Genomic DNA, 26,445 nt, shown 5'->3' with positions numbered 1-26,445 from the left:
AGAAGAGCAGGCAGAGCGGGAGGGAGACGGAGCCCAGGACTGCCGAACACCCAGCCCTAGCCATCCGGGCCAGAGGGCAGGGCGCTAAATACTAGGAAAAAAGGGCAGCAAGAACAGTGAGCAGACACTGGAGGCTGGGCGACAGAGGACATAAGAAAAGCGCGCGACCATTTTTTTTTTTGCTTTTTTGCTGTTTTGTTTTGGCGAGCGCTTTCTGGAAGTCTTAAAGGGATAGGGACCCCAATATTAGGGAAACAGGGCAGAAAGACCGGTGAGGAGAGGCCTGACGCTGGCACCGGAGAATAAAGAAAAACGAACGACCACCTTTTTTTTTTTTTTTTAATTAAAAACTTTTTTTTTTAATTAAAAAAATTTTTTTTCTTTTTTTTTTTTGGTGGTCATTGTTTTGTTTTGGCGGGTGATTTTGGAAGTCTTAAAGTGGCAGGGCGGGTCACTTAATCCAGAGGTAGGGAATCCGGGATCTCTGGGCATCCTAACCCCTGGGCTACAGGGAGCAGGGAGGCCCCTTACGGAGATTAATAGCCTCCCAGCAGCTCCTGCTCCAACGTGACTCCACCATTTTGGAGTAGCTGCCAGAGCTAGGCCACGCCCACAGCAACAGCGGAGATTAACTCCATAGCAGTCAGGCAGGAAGCAGAAACCCTGTCTGCGCGCAGCTGCGCAGCACAAGCCACTAGAGGTCGCTGTTCTCCCAGGAGAGGAGGGCCACAAACCAACAAGAAAGGAAGTCCTTCCAGCCGTCACTCGTCCCAGTTCTGCAGACTATTCCTATCACCATGAAAAGGCAAAGCTACAGGCAGACAAAGATCACAGGGACAACACCAGAGAAGGAGACAGACCTAACCAGTCTTCCTGAAAAAGAATTCAAAATAAGAATCATAAACATGCTGACAGAGATGCAGAGAAATACGCAAGAGAAATGGGATGAAGTCCGGAAGGAGATCACAGATGCCAGAAAGGAGATCGCAGAAATGAAACAAACTCTGGAAGGGTTTATAAGCAGAATGGATAGAATGCAAGAGGCCATTGATGGAATTGAAATCAGAGAACAGGAACACATAGAAGCTGACATAGAGAGAGACAAAAGGATCTCCAGGAATGAAACAATATTAAGAGAACTGTGTGACCAATCCAAAAGGAACAATATCCGTATTATAGGGGTCCCAGAAGAAGAAGAGAGAGGAAAAGAGATGGAAAGTATCTTAGAAGAAATAATTGCTGAAAACTTCCCCACACTGGGGGAGGAAGTAATCGAACAGACCACGGAAATACACAGAACCCCCAACAGAAAGGATCCAAGAAGGGCAACACCAAGACACATAATAATTAAAATGGCAAAGATCAAGGACAAGGAAAGAGTGTTAAAGGCAGCTAGAGAGAAAAAGGTCAACTATAAAGGGAAACCCATCAGGCTAACGTCAGATTTCTCAACAGAAAACCTACAGGCCAGAAGAGAATGGCATGAGATATTTAATACAATGAAACAGAAGGGCCTTGAACCAAGGATACTGTATCCAGCACAACTATCATTCAAATATGACGGTGGGATTAAACAATTCCCAGACAAACAAAAGCTGAGGGAATTTGCTTTCCACAAACAACCTCTACAGAACATCTTACAGGGACTGCTCTAGATGGGAGCACTCCTAGAAAGAGCACAGCACAAAACACCCAACATATGAAGAATCAAGGAGGAGGAACAAGAAGGGAGAGAAGAAAAGAATCTCCAGACAGTGTATGTAACAGCTCAATAAGCGAGCTAAGTTAGGCAGGAAGATACTAAAGAGGCTAACCTTGAACCTTTGGTAACCATGAATTTAAAGCCTGCAATGGCAAAAAGTACATATCTTTCAATAGTCACCCTAAATGTTAATGGGTTGAATGGACCAATCAAAAGACACAGAGTAACAGAATGGATAAAAAAGCAAGACCCATCTATATGCTGCTTACAAGAAACTCACCTCAAACCCAAAGACATGTACAGACTAAAAGTCAAGGGATGGAAAAACATATTTCAAGCAAACAACAGTGAGAAGAAAGCAGGGGTTGCAGTACTAATATCAGACAAAATAGACTTCAAAACAAAGAAAGAAACAAGAGATAAAGAAGGACACTACATAATGATAAAGGGCTCAGTCCAACAAGAGGATATAACCATTCTAAATATATATGCACCCAACACAGGAGCAACAGCATATGTGAAACAAATACTAACAGAACTAAAGGGGGATATAGACTGCAATGCATTCATTCTAGGAGACTTCAACACACCACTCACCCCAAAGGATAGATCCACTGGGCAGAAAATAAGTAAGGACACGGAAGCACTGAACAACACAGTAGAGCAGATGGACCTAATAGACATCTATAGAACTCTACATCCAAAAGCAGCGGGATATACATTCTTCTCAAGTGCACATGGAAAATTCTCCAGAATAGAGCACAAACTAGGCCACAAAAAGAGCCTCAGAAAATTCCAAAAGATTGAAATCCTACCAACCAACTTTTCAGACCACAAAGGCATAAAACTAGAAATAAACTGTACAAAGAAAGCAAAGAGGCTCACAAACACATGGAGGCTTAACAACACGCTCTGAAATAATCAATGGATCAATGACCAAATCAAAATGGAGATCCAGCAATATATGGAAACAAATGACAACAACAACACTAAGCCCCAACTTCTGTGGGACACAGCAAAAGCAGTCTTAAGAGGAAAGAATATAGCAATCCAAGCATATTTTAAAAAGGAAGAGCAATCCCAAATGAATGGTCTAATGTCACAATTATCGAATTTGGGAAAAGAAGAGCAGATGAGGCCTAAGGTCAGCAGAAGGAGGGACATAATAAAGATCAGAGAAGAAATAAATAAAATTGAGAAGAATAAAACAATAGCAAAAATCAATGAAACCAAGAGCTGGTTCTTCGAGAAAATAAACAAAATAGATAAGCCTCTAGCCAGACTTATTAAGAAGAAAAGAGAGTCAACACAAATCAACAGTATCAGAAATGAGAAAGGAAAAATCACGACGGACCCCACAGAAATACACAGAATTATTAGAGAATACTATGAAAACCTATATGCTAACAAGCTGGGAAACCTAGGAGAAATGGACAACTTCCTAGAAAAATACAACCTTCCAAGATTGACCCAGAAAGAAACAGAAAATCTAAACAGACCAATTACCAGCAACGAAATTGAAGCGGTAATCAAAAAACTACCAAAGAACAAAACCCCTGGACCAGATGGATTTACCTCGGAATTTTATCAGACATACAGGGAAGACATAATACCCATTCTCCTTAAAGTTTTCCAAAAAATAGAGGAGGAGTGGATACTCCCAAACTCATTCTATGAAGCTAACATCACCCTAATACCAAAACCAGGCAAAGACCCCACCAAAAAAGAAAACTACAGACCAATATCCCTGATGAACGTAGATGCAAAAATACCCAACAAAATATTAGCAAACCGAATTCAAAAATACATCAAAAGGATCATACACCATGACCAAGTGGGATTCATCCCAGGGATGCAACGATGGTACAACATTCGAAAGTCTATCAGCATCATCCACCACATCAACAAAAAGAAAGACAAAAACCACATGATCATCTCCATAGATGCTGAAACAGCATTTGACAAAGTTCAACATCCATTTATGTTAAAAACTCTAAGCAAAATGGGAATAGAGGGCAAGTACCTCAACATAATAAAGGCCATCTATGATAAACCCACAGCCAATATTATATTGAACAGCGAGAAGCTGAAAGCATTTCCTCTGATATCAGGAACTAGACAGGGATGCCCACTCTCTCCACTGTTATTTCACATGGTGCTGGAGGTCCTAGCCACGGCAATCAGACAAAACAAAGAAATACAAGGAATCCAGATTGGCAAAGAAGAAGTCAAACTGTCACTATTTGCAGATGACATGATACTGTACATAAAAAACCCTTAAGACTCCACCCCAAAACTACTAGAACTGATATCGGAATACAGCAAACTTGCAGGATACAAAATCAACACACAGAAATCTGTGGCTTTCCTATATACCAACAATGAACCAACAGAAAGAGAAATCAGGAAAACAACCCCATTCACAATTGCATCAAAAAAAATAAAATACCTAGGAATAAACCTAACCAAAGAAGTGAAAGACTTATATTCTGAAAACTACAAGTCACTCTTAAGAGAAATTAAAGGGGACACTAACAGATGGAAACTCATCCCATGCTCATGGCTAGGAAGAATTAATATCGTCAAAATGGCCATCCTGCCCAAAGCAATATACAGATTTGATGCAATCCCTATGAAACTACCAGCAACATTCTTCAATGAACTGGAACAAATAATTCAAAAATTCATATGGAAACACCAAAGACCCCGAATAGCCAAAGCAATCCTGAGAAAGAAGAATAAAGTAGGGGGGATCTCACTCCCCAACTTCAAGCTCTACTATAAAGCAATAGTAATCAAGACAATTTGGTACTGGCACAAGAGCAGAGCCACAGACCAATGGAACAGACTAGAGAATCCAGACATTAACCCAGACATATATGGTCAATTAATATTTGATAAAGGAGCCATGGACATACAATGGCGAAATGACAGTCTCTTCAACAGGTGGTGCTGGCAAAACTGGACAGCTACATGTAGGAGAATGAAACTGGACCATTGTCTAACCCCTTACACAAAAGTAAACTCAAAATGGATCAAAGACCTGAATGTAAGCCATGAAACCATTAAACTCTTGGAAGAAAACATAGGCAAAAACCTCTTAGACATAAACATGAGTGACCTCTTCTTGAACATATCTCCCCAGGCAAGGAAAACAACAGCAAAAATGAGTAAGTGGGACTATATTAAGCTGAAAAGCTTCTGTACAGCAAAAGACACCATCAATAGAACAAGAAGGATCCCTACAGTATGGGAGAATATATTTGAAAATGACACATCCGATAAAGGCTTGACGTCCAGAATATATAAGGAGCTCACATGCCTCAGCAAAGAAAAAACAAATAACCCAATTAAAAAATGGGCAGAGGAACTGAACAGACAGTTCTCCAAAAAAGAAATAGAGATGGCCAACAGACACATGAAAAGATGCTCCACATCGCTAATTATCAGAGAAATGCAAATTAAAACTACAATGAGGTATCACCTCACACCAGTAAGGATGGCTGCCATCCAAAAGACAAACAACAACAAATGTTGGCGAGGCTGTGGAGAAAGGGGAACCCTCCTACACTGCTGGTGGGAATGTAAACTTGTTCAACCATTGTGGAAAGCAGTATGGAGGTACATCAAAATGCTCAAAACAGACTTACCATTTGACCCAGGAATTGCACTCCTAGGAATTTACCCTAAGAATGCAGCAATCAAGTTTGAGAAAGACAGATGCACCCCTATGTTTATTGCAGCACTATTTACAATAGCCAAGAATTGGAAGCAACCTAAATGTCCATCAATAGATGAATGGATAAAGAAGATGTGGTACATATACACAATGGAATTCTACTCAGCCATAAGAAAAGGGCAAATCCAATCATTTGCAGCAACATGGATGGAGCCGGAGGGTATTATGCTCAGTGAAACAAGCCAAGCGGAGAAAGAGAAATACCAAATGATTTCCTTCATCTGTGGAATATAAGAACAAAGGTAAAACTGAAGGAACAAAACAGCAGCAGAATCACAGAGCTCAAGAATGGACTAACAGGTACCAAAGGGAAAGGGACTGGGGAGGATGGGTGGTTAGGGAGGGATAAGGGGGGGAGAAGTAGGGGGGTATTAAGATTAACATGCATGGGGGGGTAGGAGAAAAGGGAGGGCTGTACAACACAGAGAAGGCAAGTAGTGATTCTACAACATTTTGCTATGCTGATGGACAGTGACTATAAAGGGGTTTATAGGGGAGACCTGGTATTGGGAAGAGCCTAGTAAACATAATATTCGTCATGTAAGTGTAGATTAGTGATACCAAAAACAAAGCAAAAAAAAAAAAAAGGGCAGTTCCTGTGTGGTAACCTCCAACGAGTTCTACACAAGGGTATAAAGGGCATATAAAAGTGTAGGCAAAGGGTCTGTTTGTGTTTATACAGAGGATCAATCCTAATTGGGCTACCCCGAAAATGAACTAAGATACGATATGAAAAAGAACTTCCAACATCTGCACTCTCGGGAAGACTCATGCCAGAAGATGATCGTCAAAAAACCCCAACAGGAGGCGGAGCCAACATGGCGGCGTGAGTAGGACAGTGGGAATCTCCTCCCAAAAACATATATACTTTTGAAAATACAACAAACACAACTAGCCCTAAAAGAGAGACCAGAAGATGCAGGACAGTGGCCAGACTGCAGCTACACCAGCGAGAACCCAGCGACTGGTGAAAGGGGTAAGATACAAGCCCCGGCCCGGCGGGACCCGAGCGCCCCTCCCCCCAGCTCCGGCGGGAGAAGAATAGGCAGAGCGGGAGGGAGACGGAGCCCAGGACTGCCGAACACCCAGCCCCAGCCATCCGGGCCAGAGCGCAGACACAGTATATGCCAAGGGGGCCCTGGATACTGGGGGAACAGGGAGTAAGACCTCTGAGCGGGTGCTGAAGCTGATGCCCCTGTGACAAAGAAAAGCGGGGGCTTTTTGAAAGTCTTAAAGGGACAGGGACTTAACAGCTTGACGGAAACAACCCAGGTCACAGTACAGCAGCTGGAAATCACAGGGAAAACCGGGTGCACTAACCCCCTGGGCAACAGCTCTGAGACCCCTCATGGAGGCAAACAGTCAAGCAGCCCCCCCATCCATCACCCCACCGGGCGCTGTGAAAGCAGAGAAGCAGCCTGAGACAAATTCCGCCCACAGAAAGGGAAATTTCTCCCTCCCGGCCAGGCAAGACACAAAGACCCACTCTACACGCAATTACCCAACACAAGCCACTAGGGGTCGCAGTTGCCCCAGTAAAGAAAGGCCAGTAGTAAGTGAAAATTTTGGCCCTCCCAGCTGACAGTCAATAGCACCTGTCAACATGAAAAGGCAAAAAAATATGATCCAGACAAGACTAACCCAGACAGCTTCGGCATCTGCTACATCTTCCCCTGAGAAGGAATCTGGGGAGATAGATTTAGCCAGTCTACCTGAAAAAGAATTCAAAACAAAAGTCATAACCATGCTGATGGACTTGCAGAGAAATATGCAAGAACTAAGGAAGGAGAATTCAGAAATAAAACAAGCTCTGGAAGGACTTCAAAACAGAATGGACGAGATGCAAGAGACCATTAATGGACTAGAAAACAGAGAACAGGAACGCAGAGAAGCTGATGCAGAGAGAGATAAAAGGATCTCCAGGAACGAAAGAATTTTAAGAGAGCTGAGTGATCAATATAAAAGAAATAATATAAGAATCATAGGCATTCCAGAAGAAGTAGAGAGAGAAAAGGGGATAGAAAATGTCTTTGAAGAAATAATTGCTGAAAATTTCCCCAAACTAGGGGAAGAAATGGCCTCTCAGACCACAGAGGTACACAGAACTCCCATGACAAGGGATCCAAGGAGGGCAACACCAAGACACATAATAATTAAAATGGCAAAGATCAAAGACAAGGACAAAGTATTACAAGCAGCCAGAGAGAAAAAAAAGGTTACCTACAAAGGAAAACCCATCAGGCTATCATCAGACTTCTCAACAGAAACCCTACAGGCCAGAAGAGAATGGCATGATATACTTAATGCAATGAAACAGAAGGGCCTCGAACCAAGACTACTGTATCCAGCACGAATATCATTTAAATATGAAGGAGGGATTAAACAATTCCCAGACAAGCAAAAGTTGAGGGAATTTGCCTCCCACAGACCACCTCTACAGGGCATCCTACAGGGACTGCTCTAGATGGGAGCACTCCTAAAAAGAGCACACAACAAAACACCCAACATATGAAGAAGGGAGGAGGAGGAATAAGAAGGGAGAGAAATAAAGAATCATCAGATTGTGTTTATAATAGCTCAACAAGCGAGTTAAGTTAGACAGTAAGACAGTAAAGAAGCTAACCCTAAACCTTTGGTAACCACAGACTTAAAGCCTGCAATGGCAATAAATTCATACCTTTCAATAATCACCCTAAATGTAAATGGACTGAATGCACCAATCAAAAGACACAGAGTAATAGAATGGTTAAAAAAGCAAGATCCATCCATATGCTGCTTACAAGAGACTCACCTCAAACCCAAAGACGCGCACAGACTTAAAGTCAAGGGATGGAAAAAGATATTTCAAGCAAACAACAGAGAGAAGAAAGCAGGTGTTGCAATTCTGGTATCAGACAAAACAGACTTCAAAATAAAGAAAGTAACAAAAGACAAAGAAGGACATTACATAATGATAAAGGGCTCAGTCCATCAAGAGGATATAACCATTATAAATATATATGCACCCAATACAGGAGCACCAACATACCTGAAACAAATATTAACAGAACTAAAGGAGGAAATAGAATGCAATGCATTCATTCTAGGAGACTTCAACACACCACTCACTCCAAAGGACAGATCCACCAGACAGAAAATAAGTAAGGACACAGAGGCACTGAACAACACACTAGAACAGATGGACCTAATAGACATCTACAGAACTCTACATCCAAAAGCAACAGGATACACGTTCTTCTCAAGTGCACATGGAACATTCTCCAGAATAGACCACATACTAGGACACAAAAAGAGCCTCAGTAAATTCCAAAAGATTGAAATCCTACCAACCAACTTTTCAGACCACAAAGGCATTAAACTAGAAATAAACTGTTCAAAGAAAGCAAAAAGGCTCACAAACACATGGAGGCTAAACAACACGCTCCTAAAAAATCAATGGATCAATGACCAAATCAAAAGGGAGATCCAGCAATATATGGAAACAAATGACAACAACAACACTAAGCCCCAACTTCTGTGGGAAGCAGCAAAAGCAGTCTTAAGAGGAAAGTATATAGCACTCCAAGCATATTTAAAAAAGGAAGAGCAATCCCAAATGAACGGTCTAATGTCACAACTATCAAAATTGGAAAAAGAAGAACAAATGAGGCCTAAGGTCAGAGGAAGGAGGGACATAATAAAGATCAGAGAAGAAATAAATAAAATTGAGAAGAATAAAACAATAGCAAAAATCAATGAAACCAAGAGCTGGTTCTTCGAGAAAATAAACAAAATAGATAAGCCTCTAGCCAGACTTATTAAGAGGAAAAGAGAGTCAACACAAATCAACAGTATCAGAAATGAGAAAGGAAAAATCACAACAGATCCCGCAGAAATACAAAGAATTATTAGAGACTACTATGAAAACCTATATGCTAACAAGCTGGGAAACCTAGGAGAAATGGACAACTTCCTAGAAAAATACAACCTTCCAAGACTGACCCAAAAAGAAACAGAAAATCTAAACAGACCAATTACCAGCAACGAAATTGAAGCGGTAATCAAAAAACTACCAAAGAACAAAACCCCGGGCCAGATGGATTTACCTCGGAATTTTATCAGACATACAGGGAAGACATAATACCCATTCTCCTTAAAGTTTTCCAAGAAATAGAAGAGGAGGGGACACTCCCAAACTCATTCTATGAAGCTAACATCACCCTAATACCAAAACCAGGCAAAGACAAAACCAAAAAAGAAAACTACAGACCAATATCCCTGATGAACGTAGACGCAAAAATACTCAACAAAATTTTAGCAAACCGAATTCAAAAATACATCAAAACCATCGTACACCATGACCAAGTGGGATTCATCCCAGGGATGCAAGGATGGCACAACATTCGAAAGTCCATCAATATCATACACCACATCAACAAAAAGAAAGACAAAAACCACATGATCATCTCCATAGATGCTGAAAAAGCATTTGACAAAGTTCAACATCCATTCATGATAAAAACTCTCAGCAAAATGGGAATAGAGGGCAAGTACCTCAACATAATAAAGGCCATCTATGAAAAACCCACAGCCAACATTATATTGAATAGCGAGAAGCTGAAAGCATTTCCGCTGAGATCGGGAACTAGACAGGGATGCCCACTCTCCCCACTGTTATTTAACATTGTACTAGAGGTCCTAGCCACGGCAATCAGACAAAACAAAAAAATACAAGGAATCCAGATTGGCAAAGAAGAAGTCAAACTGTCACTATTTGCAGATGACATGATACTGTACATAAAAAACCCTAAAGACTCCACCCCAGAACTACTAGAACTGATATCGGAATACAGCAAAGTTGCAGGATACAAAATCAACACACAGAAATCTGTGGCTTTCCTATATACCAACAATGAACCAACAGAAAGAGAAATCAGGAAAACAACTCCATTCACAATTGCATCAAAAAAAATAAAATACCTAGGAATAAACCTAACCAAAGAAGTGAAAGACTTATATTCTGAAAACTACAAGTCACTCTTAAAAGAAATTAAAGGGGACACTAACAGATGGAAACGCATCCCATGCTCATGGCTAGGAAGAATTAATATCGTCAAAATGGCCATCCTGCCCAAAGCAATATACAGATTTGATGCAATCCCTATGAAACTACCAGCAACATTCTTCAATGAACTGGAACAAATAATTCAAAAATTCATATGGAACCACCAAAGACCCCGAATAGCCAAAGCAATCCTGAGAAAGAAGAATAAAGTAGGGGGGATCTCACTCCCCAACTTCAAGCTCTATTATAAAGCCATAGTAATCAAGACAATTTGGTACTGGCACAAGAACAGAGCCACAGACCAATGGAACAGACTAGACAATCCAGACATTAACTCAGACGTATATGGTCAATTAATATTTGATAAAGGAGCCATGGACATACAATGGCGAAATGACAGTCTCTTCAACAGATGGTGCTGGCAAAACTGGACAGCTACATGTAGGAGAATGAAACTGGACCATCGTCTAACCCCATATACAAAAGTAAACTCAAAATGGTTGAAAGACCTGAATGTAAGTCATGAAACCATTAAACTCTTGGAAGAAAACATAGGCACAAACCTCTTAGACATAAACATGAGTGACCTCTTCTTGAACATATCTCCCCGGGCAAGGAAAACAACAGCAAAAATGAACAAGTGGGACTATATTAAGCTGAAAAGCTTCTGTACAGCAAAAGACACCATCAATAGAACAAAAAGAAACCCTACAGTATGGGAGAATATCTTTGAAAATGACACATCCGATAAAGGCTTGATGTCCAGAATATATAAAGAGCTCACACGCCTCAACAAACAAAAAACAAATAACCCAATTAAAAAATGGGCAAAGGAACTGAACAGACGGTTCTCCAAAAAAGAAATAGAGATGGCCAACAGACACATGAAAAGATGCTCCACATCGCTAATTATCAGAGAAATGCAAATTAAAACTACAATGAGGTATCACCTCACACCAGTAAGGATGGCTGCCATCCAAAAGACAAACAACAACAAATGTTGGCGAGGCTGTGGAGAAAGGGGAACCCTCCTACACTGCTGGTGGGAATGTAAACTTGTTCAACCATTGTGGAAAGCAGTATGGAGGTACATCAAAATGCTCAAAACAGACTTACCATTTGACCCAGGAATTGCACTCCTAGGAATTTACCCTAAGAATGCAGCAATCAAGTATGAGAAAGATCAGTGCACCCCTTTGTTTATCGCAGCACTATTTACAATAGCCAAGAATTGGAAGCAACCTAAATGTCCATCGATAGATGAATGGATAAAGAAGATGTGGTACATATACACAATGGAATACTACTCAGCCATAAGAAAAGGGCAAATCCAACCATTTGCAGCAACATGGATGGAGCTGGAGGGTATTTTGCTCAGTGAAACAAGCCAAGCAGAGAAAGAGAAATACCAAATGATTTCACTCATCTGTGGAATATAAGAACAAAGGAAAAAGTGAAGGAACAAAACAGCAGCAGAATCACAGAACTCAAGAATGGACTAACAGGTACCAAAGGGAAAGGGACTGGGGAGGATGGGTGGGTAGGGAGGGATAAGGGGGGGAGAAGTAGGGGGTTATTAAGATTAGCATCCATTGCGGGGTGGGAGAAAGGGGAGGGCTGTACAACACAGAGAAGACAAGTAGTGATTCTACAACAGGTTGCTACGCTGATGGACAGTGACTGTAAAGGAGTATATAGGGGGGACCTGGTATAGGGGAGAGCCTAGTAAAGAAAGTATTCGTCATGTAAGTGTAGATTAATGATTAAAAAAAAAAAATGCAGTTCCTATGTGGTGACCTCTAATGAGTTCTACACAATGATATAAAGGACATATAAAAGTGTAGGCAAAGGGTCTGTTTGTGTTTATACAGAGGATCAAAGCCTAATTTGGCTACCCCGAAAATGAACTAAGAAACGATATGAAAGAGAACTTCCAACATCAGCACTCTCGGGAAGACTCATGCCAGAAGATGATCATCAAAAAACCCCAACAAAGATCCACACACTGCTACAGCTGTAGATGCACTCATCCCACCAGCTCCTGGACTTGCCATGGTAATGAAGGAGATATCTAAGCTGGCCTGTGCATACAGTAAAACAACAAATTTGACTGGATCTATACTGTTGGAATTCAACCAAGAATTAGGAGAAGTGCAAATTGTAGCGCTCCAAAATCTTACAACTACAGACTATTCACTGTTAAAAGAACATATATAATGTGAAGAGTGCCCAGGAATGGGTTGTTTTAATTTGTCTGATTTTTCTCAAACTATTCAAATTCAGTTAGATAATAACCATCATATCATTGATAAGTTTTCACAAATGCCTAGGGTGCCTAACTGGTTTTCTTGGTTTCACTGCAGATGGCTGGTAATTACAGATATGCTTTGGTTATGTAACTATACTCCTATTATGTTAATGTGTGTGCGCAATTTAAGTAGTAGCTTAAAATCTATACATGCTGAAGTTACTCTACAAGAAGATATGTCAAAGAAATAATCAATCTTCCCATGTTTTCTCCCGCCTGCTACTTCTATAGCTTTTCTTCTTCCTTCCTAATTACAACGAATTCTTAAATAGAATTCGTGCCTCATATCAAATTTACCGAGTATCATAACTCCTCCAAGTGGTAAAGATACCTCAAGACAAATGCTGGGCATAGAAGCCACAGGGCATAAATATGCAAAGAAGTAAAAAGCTAACCTTTTCAAACAATAAGGCTTCTCTCTCACTTACCAACTTCACATTTCCCTGTATGGCCCCGGAAGATGACTGGTTAGCCAGAGACGGGTAAGATTCCTCAAGGGAGGAACAACCTAAGACAGGCACAGTCGCAGGGGGGCCATCAGGTGAGAAATTGGGGATCAACAGAGGTGATGCTTAGAACCTCACCCCCCCTGTTCTGAGAGAAATCTTCTGCATACGTGGATGTTTTATTGCCCTGGTCTAGCTTGGATTAACACATAGTCTACAGGCACACACCTGATCATCTACATTTGCTCTCTTACAACACTAAACTATGTTTTCTACCTTTATCTTGTATCTACCTACCACTTCAGCATTTTATTAAAAATAATAATAATAAAGAGAGAAATGTGGTATCCACATATAAATCAAGTATAAAAACCAAATGAGTATTCATATTTGAACTGACTGTTTAGAGTTCATAATGCATGAGCAAAATCGAAAGTTTCTGTGATGACTGCCCTTGTACTGTTCACTATGTAACTTATTCATTATGTAAGAATTTGTTCTACATGTAAGAACTTGTTTGTTATGCCTCAGAAGATTGGAGACTGACGAAAATTAGGCTTGGGGTGGATTAATGATTGTGCATTGAGCATTGACTCCCCTATACAGAATTTTATTGTCGTTAACAACCATTTGATCAATAAATATGAGAGATGTCCTCACAAAAAAAAAAAAAAAAAAAAGGACAGACTTCCAATGGTAAAATAAATAAGTAACCGGGATGTAATATATAGCATAAGGAATATCGTCAAGATATTGTAACAGCTTGGTAGGGTGATAGCTGGAACCTAGAATTATGTATATAAATGTTCTACCACTGTGTTGTACACTTGGAACTAATGTAATGTAATACTGTGCGTCAACTACCCTTCAATAAAAAATAATTATTTAAAAAAAAAAAAGATATAAGCTTAAAGATTAGATGTCTGAACTGTGACATTCTTGTTTCTCTATTACATTGAGGAATTCAGTGCAGAACTTTCTCTTTCTCTTGCTATGACTTGTGGGAATTTCAAGAGAGTTCCATGGTTTTCAATACTACTACACACTTAGTGAATTTAAAACAGATGCCAATGTTCAGTTCTTATCCCCAGAGATTTGAATAAATCCAATTTCATCCAAGTTGGTCTGGAGGAGCCTGGGCAACAGCATTTAAATTCTAAAGTCTCTAACGATTCTAAGTGGGAGATGAGAACCCCTGGAAAGAGTTGATTCAGAGAACATATGTTGAGGACTAGCCTTACTCTTTAAGGGGATAAATTTACCCCAAACTCAAACTCCAGAGATCGTCTCTCCTCTATTCTCCTTAAGATAACCCTTCTAATATAAAAATATTTCATTCTTTTCATTTCTCAGAAAGTTAACCTTCCTTTTTGAGTACCTGGATTCAGTCCTCCACCAAGATTACTGTACCTTTCTGTGGTTCTTAAGTTGTAATGTCACCAAAGCTTTGTTTTCTTCTAGCAGGACTGTCAGGAAATACACAGTACTAACAGCTTCAATATCCTTCTCAGTCCCTGAATGTTAATTTTCCAGTGCCTTATCACATGGAATATCACTCCACGGTATTAAAGGTGCCTCATTTCTGCTTAGAGCCTTAGGAGCCAATGGATATCCACAAGAATGATTTCTGCTTCCCAGCTACTCTCAGAATCAATTCTGCCTTTTTCTTGCAGAGCTGAAATATGAAGGTTCCTGAAGGTGGCTATTACTTTTTTCCCCTAAAAGCACTGATAATCATGTACAGACTTCACTATGGTATCCAAATCTGTCTCCTGGCAGGGATCGTGTAAATACAATTTCAGGTTGAGCACCTGTAATGAGATGAACTAGAATCATCAGAAGAAACCCAGCAGCCTCAGTCACCTAGGGATCTCCTATCTGTAAAGAGACAGACTATTCATTCATAAAGATAGAGCACAGTAGGATATGGCATTCTTTAAAATAGTCCAAAATAATTTTAGAATTTCTCAGATTCACAATTACAAAAAGCAGAGATGTATAGATGCATCAACTAGAACAAACTTTAGTCTCAGTCTTTTCCCACCCTATTTCCCAATAGAAAACACGTGGTCCTTTCCAACACCAACAATAGAGTGAAATGTATTGATTTTCTAATAATCATGAAAGAATACATTCTTTTTCTATTCACAAAGGTTGGCCTAAGAAACTTCTCTCAAAAGCTAGTGATGGCAATGAAGAATGAAGCCATTTCTGAAAAGCATTTTTTTTAAAAAAGAGAAAACTGCAGTTGCAGTGGAACTGCCTTGTTAGATAAGGAAGTCACTCACTGCTCAAGAGATGCCCCAGATCTAACATTTTACAACCAGTTCAGCTAAGAGGCAGATCTTTCACAAGTCATTTAAAAGCACTCTAAGAACCAGGTCCTTATTTCACCAGCATAAGCTATCTGAGGAGCTAGAAAGAATTTGTGAGGATGCCTTAACATTTCAAACCAAATAATCTCAAAACAGTTTAGTCACAGTGACAAAAACATTTACCAGGTTAGGCAGACAGTGTTTCTCCTTCATATGTGCAAACCCAAGGGGATGAGGATATATACTATATATTGTGTGCAAATTTAGTTAACTTGAGAATGTTTTTAATGGCATGTGATGGGATCAGGGTCCCATAGAACATACTCAAAAATGCTCATTTATTCCTTGGTTCTTCGGTTTAATGAAGGATTTAAAGTTGAAGATCACAGACCTAGGCAAAAGAGCTGGTTCTAGAACCTAGGTCTTCTGATTCACTGTCCTGGGTTCCTTCTAGTATACTCTAAAGTCCTTGTTCATACTTGTTCTCTCCCTTTTCCTTTTTTTTACCTGCCCCCCCCACCCCCAACCTGTGTGCGATTGTTCATACAGCACACAGACCTTTCCAGAGAAGTCTCTGATTTTGCCAGTCTTTTTCAGACAAGTAACCATGATAGCTTCAAAAGTAATGAATTCCCCTGACTGCCTAAGGAATATCAGGATTTTAATAAATTCAGACAAAGAATGACTCTAGGCTTAACGTTTTCATTTCCACCCCAAGCTCTTCCAAAAATGTGAGTGAACTTTACTAACCATGTAGAAAACCCATGTAGTGGTTCTCAATCTGAGCTGTGCATTCACCTCAGCCCAAATTTTAAAATATTCTATGTAATATATACTGTCCAGGATCCACCTAAGATCTGCTAAATCAGAATTTGTTGAGGTGTAGTCTGGCACCTATATATATTTTAAATGACCCATAAATGATTCTGATATGATCATGAATTCAGAACAATCAGACCATTGGAATTCTTTGACTTCCTCAATACCAGTGATTTACACCATCATTCTAGTGCCACACCACTTCTGAAATCTTTCTCACCTTTCAAAATACTAGACTGTGAATCAGGAGACCCAGGCTCTAGATTGGATGGGGAAGAAAGTGAAGACAGGAGCGGATTAATACCTAGGGGTAAGACAGCAAAAGAATAATGTTTATTAAGCACTGTCTGAAAATTACCTGGATTATGGTACTTGTTGGGAAGCAAATTCACTGGTCCTATCCCAGACCTAATGACATAGCACCAGTGGAATGTATTATGAGCCCAGGAATTTGCATTAAAAGGTATTTCTTCCCTGGAATCAGTCCATTCTCTCTGGCCTCCTTATAGGCTTGAATCTAGCACATATCTTCTAATTCCTGTATCTTCAGCTTTATCTTTTACTTTTATTTTTAAATTTTTTGGTATTTTTAATTGAAGTATAGTTGATATGCAATATTATATTAGTTTCAAGTGTACAGCATAGTGATTCAACAGTTAGATACATCACCAAAGCCTCACCCCAATTAGTGCAGTACTATCTACCAAGAAAGATGTTACAGAATTACTGACTATATTTCCTATGCTGTACTTTCAACCCTGTGAATAATTTATATTATGATTGACATTTGTGCCTCTTTATCCCCTTCATCTATTTCACACCCTCTCCCCAATCCCTCCCCCATGGTAATCACCAGTCACTTCACAGTGTCTAAGAGTCTACCATGTTTTTGTTCATTTTGTTTTGTTTCTCTCTAGATTCCACAAATAAGTGAAATCATATGGTATTTGTCTTTGTCTACCTGGCTTATTTTACTTAGCGTAATGAAAGTCTACCCATGTTGTTGCAAATGGCAGAAACTGTTCTACCCATGTTGTTGCAAATGGCAGAAACTGTTTCTTTATTATGGCCAAATAATACTCCATTATACATATATCACATGTGCTTTATCTCTTTACCTAGTGATGGACACTTTGGTTGTTTTCATATATCTTGTCTATTGTAAATAATGGAGCAGTAAACATAAGGGTGCACATATATATTTGAATTAGAGATTTTGTTTTCTTTGGGTAAATTCCTATAAATGGAGTTACTGGGTCATATATTTCTATTTTTAGATTTTTGAGGACTCCCCCATAGTGCCTCCCATAGTGGCTGCATGAATTTACATTGCCATCAGCAGTGCAGGAGGGTTCCCTTTTCTCCACATCCTTGCCAATACCTGTTAGTTCTTGTCTTTTGGATAGTGGCCATTTTCACTGGTGTGACATGATGTCTCATTGTGGTTCTGATTTGCATTTCCCTGATGATTTAGTGATATGGAGTATCTTTTCATGTGCCTGTTGGCCATCTGTATTTCTTCTTTGGAAAAATGTCTTCTGCCCATTTTTTAATCAGAGTATTTGTTTTTTGGTATTGAGGCATACGAGTCCTTTATTTTGCATGCTAACCCCTTATCAGATATACTATTTATGAATATATTCTCCCATACTGTAGATTGCCTTTTTGTTTTATTGTGTCTTTTGCTGTATAGAAGCTTTTCAGTTTAATGTAGTCTCAGTTCTTTGTGTTTGCTTTTGTTTCCCTTGCCCAGGGAGATGTATCAGAAAAAAAATTTCTCATGCTGATGTTCAAGAGAGTCTTGCCTAAATTTTCTTCTAAGAGTTTTATAGTTTCATGTCTTATATTTAGGTATTTAATCCATTTTGAATTAACTTTTGTGTATGGTGTTAGTGATCCAGTTTCATTCTCTTGCATGAAGCTGTCCAGTTCACTCAAAACCATTTACTGAAGACATTGTCTTTTCTCTAATGTATGTTCTTACCTCCTTTACCACATATTAATTGATTATACATGTGTGGGCTTAATTTTGGGCTCTCGACTCTTTTATTGATCAATGGGTCTGTTCTTGTGCCGTACCATACTGTTTTGATTACTGTAGCTTTGTAGTATAGCTTGAAGTCAGGGATGTAATAAACCATTTTGTTCTTCTCTCTCAAGATTGCTTTAGCTATCTGGGGTCTTCTGTGGTTCCACATAAATTTTAGGTTTATTTGCTATAGTTCATTGAAAAGTGCCATTGGTATTTTGATAGGGATTGCACTGATTCTGTAAATTGCTTTGGGCAGGATGGCCATTTTGACAATATTAATTCTTCCTATCCATGAGCATGGGATAGATTTCCATTTATTTGTGTTTTCTCCAATTTCTTTCATTAGTGTCTTATAGTTATCAGAGTACACGTTTTTCACCATCTTAGTTAGGTTTATTCTTAGGTATTTTATTCTTCTTGATGCAATTATAAAAGTAATTGTTTCCCTGGTTTCTCTTTCTGCTAGTGCATTATTAGATTTCTTTATATTGATTTTCTATCCTGCAACTTTTGAGTACATTTATTAGTTCTAATGCTTTTTTTGGTGGAGTCTTCATGGTTCTCTACATATAGTATCATGTCATCTACAAACAGTGACATATTTAAAAACTACTACTTCCTTACTAATTTGGATGCCTTTTATATATTTTTTCTTGTTGGATTGTCATGGCTAGGGCTTCCAGTATTATGTTGAACAGAAGTGGTGAGAGTGAGCATCCTTGTCTTGTTCCTGATCTTAGAGGAAAAGCTTTCAGCTTTTCATCATTGTGTATGATGTTAGCTGTGGGTTTGTCATATTTGGCTTTTATTAAGTTGAGATTTGTTACCTCTATACCCATTTTGTTGAGAGTTTTTATCATGAATTTTGTCAAATGATTTTTCAGCATCTATTCAGATGTTCATATGGTTTTTATATTTCCTTTTGTTAATGTTGTGTATCAGATTGATTGACTTATGAAATTTGTACTATCTTTGCATACCTGGAATAAATCCCATTTGGCCATGATGAATGATCCTCGATGTATTTTTGAATTCAGTTTGCTAATATTTTGTTGAGGATTTTTGCATCTACGATCATCAGAGATCTTGGCCTATTGTTCATTTATTTATTTATTTATTTTGTATTGTCTTTGTTTTTGGTATTAAGAGTGATGCTGACCTCACAGAATGAGTTTGGAAATATTCACTCTTCCACTTTTTGGAATACTTTAAGAAGAATGCGTATTAGTTCTTTAAGTGTTTGGTAGAGTTCAGCTGTGAAGCCATCTGGTTATGGACTTCTGTTTTTTGGGAGTGTTTTGATTACCAGTTCAATTTCGTTATTGGTAATTATTCTGTTTAGATGTTCTGTTTCTTCCAGGGCCAGTCTTGGCAGGTTGAACTTTAATAGTAGTTTGTCCATTTTTTCTAGGTTGTCCACTTTATTAGCATATAATTTTTCATAGAATTCTCTAATAATTCTTTGTATTTCTGTGGTATCAGTTGTAACTATTCCTTTTTTGTTTCTGATTTTATTTGTGTCATTTATCTAGATAAGTCTGGCTAGGGGTTTGTCTATTTTGTTTACCTTCTCAAAGAACTAGTTCTTGATTTCACTGAGTTTTTCCGAGTGTTTTATGCTTCTCTATTTTATTTCTGCTTTGATCTTTATTATGTCCTTCCTTCTCTTAAGTTTAGGCTTCATGAGTTCTTTTTCTAGTTTCTTTATTTGTGAATTTAGACTATTATTTGTGATTGTTTTTGTTTCTTGAGGTAGGGTTTTATGGCTATATACTAACCCCTTAAAACTGCTTTTATATCATCCCACATATTTTGAACTGTTATATTTTTGTTTCCATTTGTCTCCATGTATTGGTTGATTTCTTCATTCATTTCTTCATTGATCCATTTATTATTTAGAAGCATGATGCTTAGCCTTCATTTGTTTGTGGCTATTTTTGTTTTCTTCCTGCAATTGATTTCTGGTTTCATACCATTGTGGTCTGAAAAGATGCTTGACACAATTCCAATCTTGAATTTATTGTAACTCTTTTTGTGTCCTAATATGTGATCTGTTCTGGAGAACATTACATGTGCACTTGAGAAAAAGTGCATCCTATTGTTTTTGGGTCAAATGTTCTGTATACATCTGTTAAGTTCATCTGATCTAGTGTGTTGTTCAGTGCCTCTGTTTCCTTATTTATTTTCTGCCTGGTTGATCTCTCTACTGATATAAGTGGTGTGTTAAAGTCCCCTAATATGATTAAGTTGCAGTTTATTTCTCCCCTTTGTTCTGTAAATATTTGTTTTATATAATTAGGTGCTCCTGTTTTGGATGTGTAAATATTTACAAAATGCTTCTTGTTGGATTGATACCTTTACCCTTATCGAATTTGCTTTTCTGTTACTTTTTTTGTTTTAAAATCTACTTTGTCTGATGTAAGTACTGCTACTCCTTTTTTTCCCCCCTATTATTTGCATGAAGTATCTTTTTCCATCTCTTCACTTTCAGTCTATGTATGTCATTAAGTCTGAAATGAGTCTCTTGCAGGCAGCATATAGATGGATGTTTCATTATCCATTCTGCCACCCTATGTCTTTTGACTGGTGAATTCAGTTCCTTTAGATTTAAGGTAATTATCGATAGGTACATACTTACTGACATTTTATTAATTGTTTTCTGGTTGTTTTTGTAGTTCCTCTCTGATCCTTTCTTCCTCTTATACTCTTGTTATTTGATAGTTTTCTTTAGTGTTGTGAACGGATTTCATTTAAAAATTTTTTGTATACCTACTACTATAGTCTTTAGGTTTGTGGTTACGATAAGATTCAGTTTCCTAAAAATATATGTTTATATTAATTTGATGGTTGCTCTGTTTCAAACATGGTTGGAAAGTACTTTTTATTCACCTTCCTTTCTCACACTTTATATATTACATGTCATAATCTGCATTTTTTGTGTATCCCTTAACTGATTTTTGTATAGTGATTTTACTACTTTTGGCTTTTTAATTTTTTTAACCCTATACTTGCTTAGTTAATTGGTCTACTACCTTCACTGTGAGTTTATTCTCACTGATGAAAAATCTTTAGGATTAAGAACATTTCCATTTATAGAAGTTCCTTTAACATATCCTGTAAGGCCAGTTTAGTGGTGGTGAATTCCTTTAGTCTTCATTCATCTGGGAAATTTTTAATCTGTCCTTCAATTTTGAATGATAATCTTGCTGGGTATTCTTGGTTGAAGGTCCTTCTGTTTCAATACATAAGTATTTCACTCCCTTCTGTCTGTAAAGTTTTTTCTGAGAGATCTGCTGATAGCCTGTTGGAGTTTCCCTTATAAGTAATTTTTTTTTTCTCTCTGGCTGCTTTAAATAACCTCTCCTTATCTACCACGTTCGCCCCTTGTGGCGGTGATGACAGCGATATGTACACAGATCTGGTTCACTTCAGTTCTTTATTGTTGCTCGGAAGGCCGGGAGAAGGTGAGTGAGAAGAAGCAACAGCCGGAGGGAGCGAGTGAGAGGAAGAATGAGAGGAGAGAAAGAGAGAGTGAGAGTGAGTGAGACAGAGAGAGAGTGCTTCTCTTTCCTGCTTACGCCTTATATAAAGGAAGCTGGCCTATGGTGATCAAGATCATGCGTGACCTTTAAGCTGATTGTTAGCATGCCTTCTGCATGAGTTGAGCACGAGCACGGAAGCATGGGGCAAGCCTATAGGAGCAACTTCCTTATGCTAATGCCACCAAACCAGGCAGGGTGGCGCCCAGGAAGTGGGCGCCATCTTAGGGCATTGGTCAGCAAGAGTGGAAGAGCGGTGTTCAGCCATAGTGGGACTCAGCCTCGGCCGTAGGCCAGCCCCTAAAATTATCCTTAATCTTTGTAATTTTAATTATTGTATGTCTTTGTGTTGTCTTACTGGGGTTCCTTTTGTAAGGGCTCTCTGCACTACCAGGACCTGAGTGTTTATTTTCCTCCCCAAATTGGGGAAGTTTTCAGCAATTATTTCTTCAAAGACTTTCTACTCCTTTGTCTCTCTCTTCTCCTTCTGTGACCTCTATTATGTAAATACTGTTTCATTTGTAGTTATCTCACAGGTCTCTTTCCATCCTCTCAATTCTAGAGATTCTATTTGCTCTCAGTTCCTCAGCTTTGTTGTTTTCCTATTTTCTAGTTTTCCATCTGATTGATTGTCTCTACTTGGAACAGTCTATTATTCATTCACTCTGTTTTTTTTTTTTTCTCATTTCAGTTACTGTATTCTTCAGCTCTGAGTGGCTCTTTTTTTATTTTGCTATTATTAATGTACAATTACATGAGCAATATTATGGTTACTAGACTCCCCCTATTATCAAGTCCCCATCACATACCCCATTAGAGTCACTATCCATCAGCATAGTAAGATGTTGTAGAATCCTGAGTGGCTCTTTTTAAAATCTTCTATCTCTGTTGAAGTTCTCTGTGAGATTTTCAATGCTTTTCCACAGATCAGTGAGCATATATATGACTATTACTTTGGCATCTTTATCAAGAAGTTTGGTGATGTCTGTTTCAGTTAGCTCTCATGTCTTATCCTGTTCATTTGGAACATATTCCTCTGCCTCATTTTGTGTTTCTGTGTTTTTTCCTTTGTATTAGATAGATCCACTATGCCTCCTGGTTTAGAGAGTAAAGGCTTTATAAAGAAGGTGCCCTGTGGTGCCCAGAAGCTTAAGACTCTTTGCTCACCTGTGCCTGGTTGTCATTTGCAGCACAGCCACAATTGCTGTTGGTGGGCTGTGGGTAGAGCCTCCTTTCTATCTGTCCGCTGTCAGTGACTATGTCAGGCTACTGTCTGCTGGCAGTGGCTGTGTCAGTTTTTTTTTCTGGCAGCTCACCTCAGCCAGCCTTTGTGAACCATGCAGCAGTACAACTGCTGTGTTGTGAGCAAGGATGCTTTCTGCCTGCCTGGCAGCAATGGTGGTGCTGCTGGGCTGACATGGCAGATGGGGAAAGTGCACAGGGGAGTGCAGCACAGTGCTGGGCTGTCAGCAAGAAGGAAGGAGTGTTTGGAGCTGGCTCCCCCCAGGCACATCTGCAGTTAGGCTGAGAGGGCCAAGAAATCTGGGAAAGTCTCCCTCTGCCTGCCAGGCAGCAAAGTCTGTTGCTGGGATATGCAGGCTGAGCAGGTGGGTGCTCAAGGAAGTGCCTCAGGTCTGAGCCAACAGCAAGGGGGATGGAGCATTTGGGGCTAGCTTCTGTGAATGCCTGAACAGTTCGGCTGAGGGAGGGCTGGGGAAGCATCATCCACATCCCCTTTCTCCTGAGGAGAGAGCTCTATCCAAACTCTGCCCCTCTGTCACCTTTCCTGATGGTAAATCTTTCAAACCGCCACCTCTGTGTTGGGTCTCATCAGGACCGAAGGAGTGTACCTGTCTTCCACAAGCAGCAGGAGCTTCAGCCTCCCAGAGTGCTCCAACTCTCCCTGGTGTCCAGCCCAAATGCAATATGGACTCATGTTCCCAGAGCAGATCTCCAGGGACAGGTGTGTAGGATCCCTGTGTGCTTATCCCCTCTCTGTTCCATTCGTCTCCCTCATGCTTATGGGCTGGGACGGTGGAAGGGCTTGGATTCTGACTGCAGCTCTACAGCTTGCCCCTTCTCTGTGTGATCTTCTCTTCTTCACTAGGTGTAGATGGCCTATTCTGAAGTCTTCAGGTCATTTGCAGGGTCAGTTGTATTTGCTGTAGTTGCTTCCTTGGTGTAGATGTGGAAGGAAGTTTCCTGCCTTCCTACTCCACCATCTTCTTCCTGCCAGATCTATTAGTATTTGTTTCACATATTTAGGTACTCCTATGTTGGGTGTACAGATATTTATAATTGTTATACCCTCTTGTTGGACTGATCCCTTTATCATTATGTAATGTCTTTTGTCTCTGGTTTCTTTCCTTTGATGTCTATTTTGTCTGATACTCCTGCCTTTTCTCCTTTTTATGCATGAAATATCTTTTTCCATCCCTTCACTTTTAGTCTATGCATGTCATTAAGTCTAAAATGAGTCTCTTCTAGGCAGCATATAGATGGGTCTTATTTTTTTTATCCATTCTATCCTGTATCCTTTGCTTTGTGCATTTAGTCCATTTGCATTTAACACAGCTATTGATAGTGTGGTTAAACTGCAATATTTCCAGAACCCCCACCTGACCTTAGACCATTTACATATCAATAGGTGTTTCTTACCACAGCCTCTGAAAGCAAGGGGTGGAGAGAGAACAGCTGCTCTCTCCTCCCCTCTATTACTGGTATGTAATTGGTCTGGTGCCTGTCAGTTACCAGGGACATCCCCCATGGAGTTCCTCCCAGAAGGGGCCACTGGGGAAGTGGGCATGTGGTGTTGGGAGAGACAGGGAGCAAGAGCAGAGGCCAGCGGGGATGAACAGATTCAGGTCTCATTGTGAGCAATAAAAGGGTTTCTCCCAGTCTAGTGTTTCCCTTGATTGATTTTGGTCACACCAGTTTATTTGCCCTGGGCCGGGAACACTGCTTCCCCCCAGAACTACAGATAGGTATGTATTATTGCCATTTTATTACTGTTTTATTGTCATTCTTGTAGTTCCTCTCTACTCCTTTCTTATTTTCCTACAGTCTTCTCTTGTGATTTGGTATTTTTGTTTAGTGTTATGCTTGGATTCCTTTTTAAATAAATTTTTGTGTATCTATTATAGCCTTTAGGTTCATAGTTACAGTAAGGTTCATAGTTTCCTATAATAGTATATATTAAATTGATGGTTACCTGATTTCAGAAACAATCTAAGAGTACTACTACTTTTTCTCCTTCCTTTTTCTCACTTTTTTTATAAGATGTCATAATCTATGTCTTTTGTGTATACCTTGTCTGATTTTGTATATGGAGTATATAATTTCTTTTTTTTTTGCTTTTTTAATTAAACTTTTATTGAGATAATTATGTATTCACATGCACCTGAGACCCCTTGTACAATTTGCCCAGTTTACCCCAACAGTAACATTTTGCAAAACTATTGTACAACAACCAGAATATTGACACTGATACAGCCCACCAATCTTACTCAGATTTCTCTAGTCGTACTCATTTTTTGTGTGTGTATTAAGTCTTATACAATTCTATTACCCGTGTAGGTTTGTCTATCTGCCACAGAGTTACAATACTGAACACTTCAAGCTTCAACACCACAAGGATCCCTCAATGCCCTGCCCCCTTATAAACATATCCACCTCCCTCTGGCCCTTTCCCCCCATCCTCCTCTGCTCCCCACATCCCTAACCCTCGACAACCACTAATCTTGTCCTCTATTTCTAAAATTTTGTCATTTCAAAACATTAATACATGGAGTAATACAGTAGTATGTAACTTTTTGGGACTGGCTTTTTTTCCACTCAGTGTCATTCTCTAGAGACCCATCAAGGTGGTTCTGTGCATTCATAGTTTGTTCTTTTCTGTTGCTGAGTAATATTCCATGGTATGGGGGTACCATAGTTTACATAGCCATTCACTTGTTAAAGACATCTAGACCCATACCAATTTTTTTGCTATTACTGAGGAAACCCTCCCTGCTATGAAGCTTTGTGTACAGGTTTCTGTGTGAACATGAGTTTTCATTTCTCTGGGATAAATGCCTAGGAGTGTAATTGCTGAGCCATGTGGTAGTTGCACATTTTTTGTATGAAACTGTCAGGCTATTTTACAAAACAGCTGTAGCATTTTAAATCCCCCATTAACAATGTCTGAGTGATCCAGTTTCTCTGTATCTTTGCTGGCATTTCCTGTTGTCATTCTGGTACGTGCATAAGGATGTTTCATTGTGTTTTTAATTTGTATTTCCCTGATGCCTAGTGATGTTGAACATCTTTGGCTGTGATTATTTGCCATCTTTATATTCTCTTCAGTGACCTGTCTATTTATGTCTTTTGCCATTTTTAAAAATTGTATTTTTATTTTTTACAGCTGAGTCTTGAGTATTCTTTATATATTCTAGTCCTTTGTCAAATATATATTTTACAAATATTCTGCTAGCCTGTAGATTACTTTTCTTTTTAATTTATT

At 39.2% G+C, this 26,445-nt stretch overlaps 1 protein-coding gene across 2 annotated transcripts in view; it reads right to left on the bottom strand.

Annotated features, from left to right (window-relative positions):
* Nucleotides 1–26,445, bottom strand: part of ZNF713 (zinc finger protein 713) — a 75,623-nt gene that overhangs the window by 32,077 nt on the left and 17,101 nt on the right. The gene's annotated exons all lie outside the window — the stretch shown is intronic.

Source organism: Manis pentadactyla, chromosome 10, assembly GCF_030020395.1.
Source record: "Manis pentadactyla isolate mManPen7 chromosome 10, mManPen7.hap1, whole genome shotgun sequence".
NCBI lineage: Eukaryota > Metazoa > Chordata > Mammalia > Pholidota > Manidae > Manis > Manis pentadactyla.
This window is presented reverse-complemented; position numbering and strand designations above follow the sequence as displayed.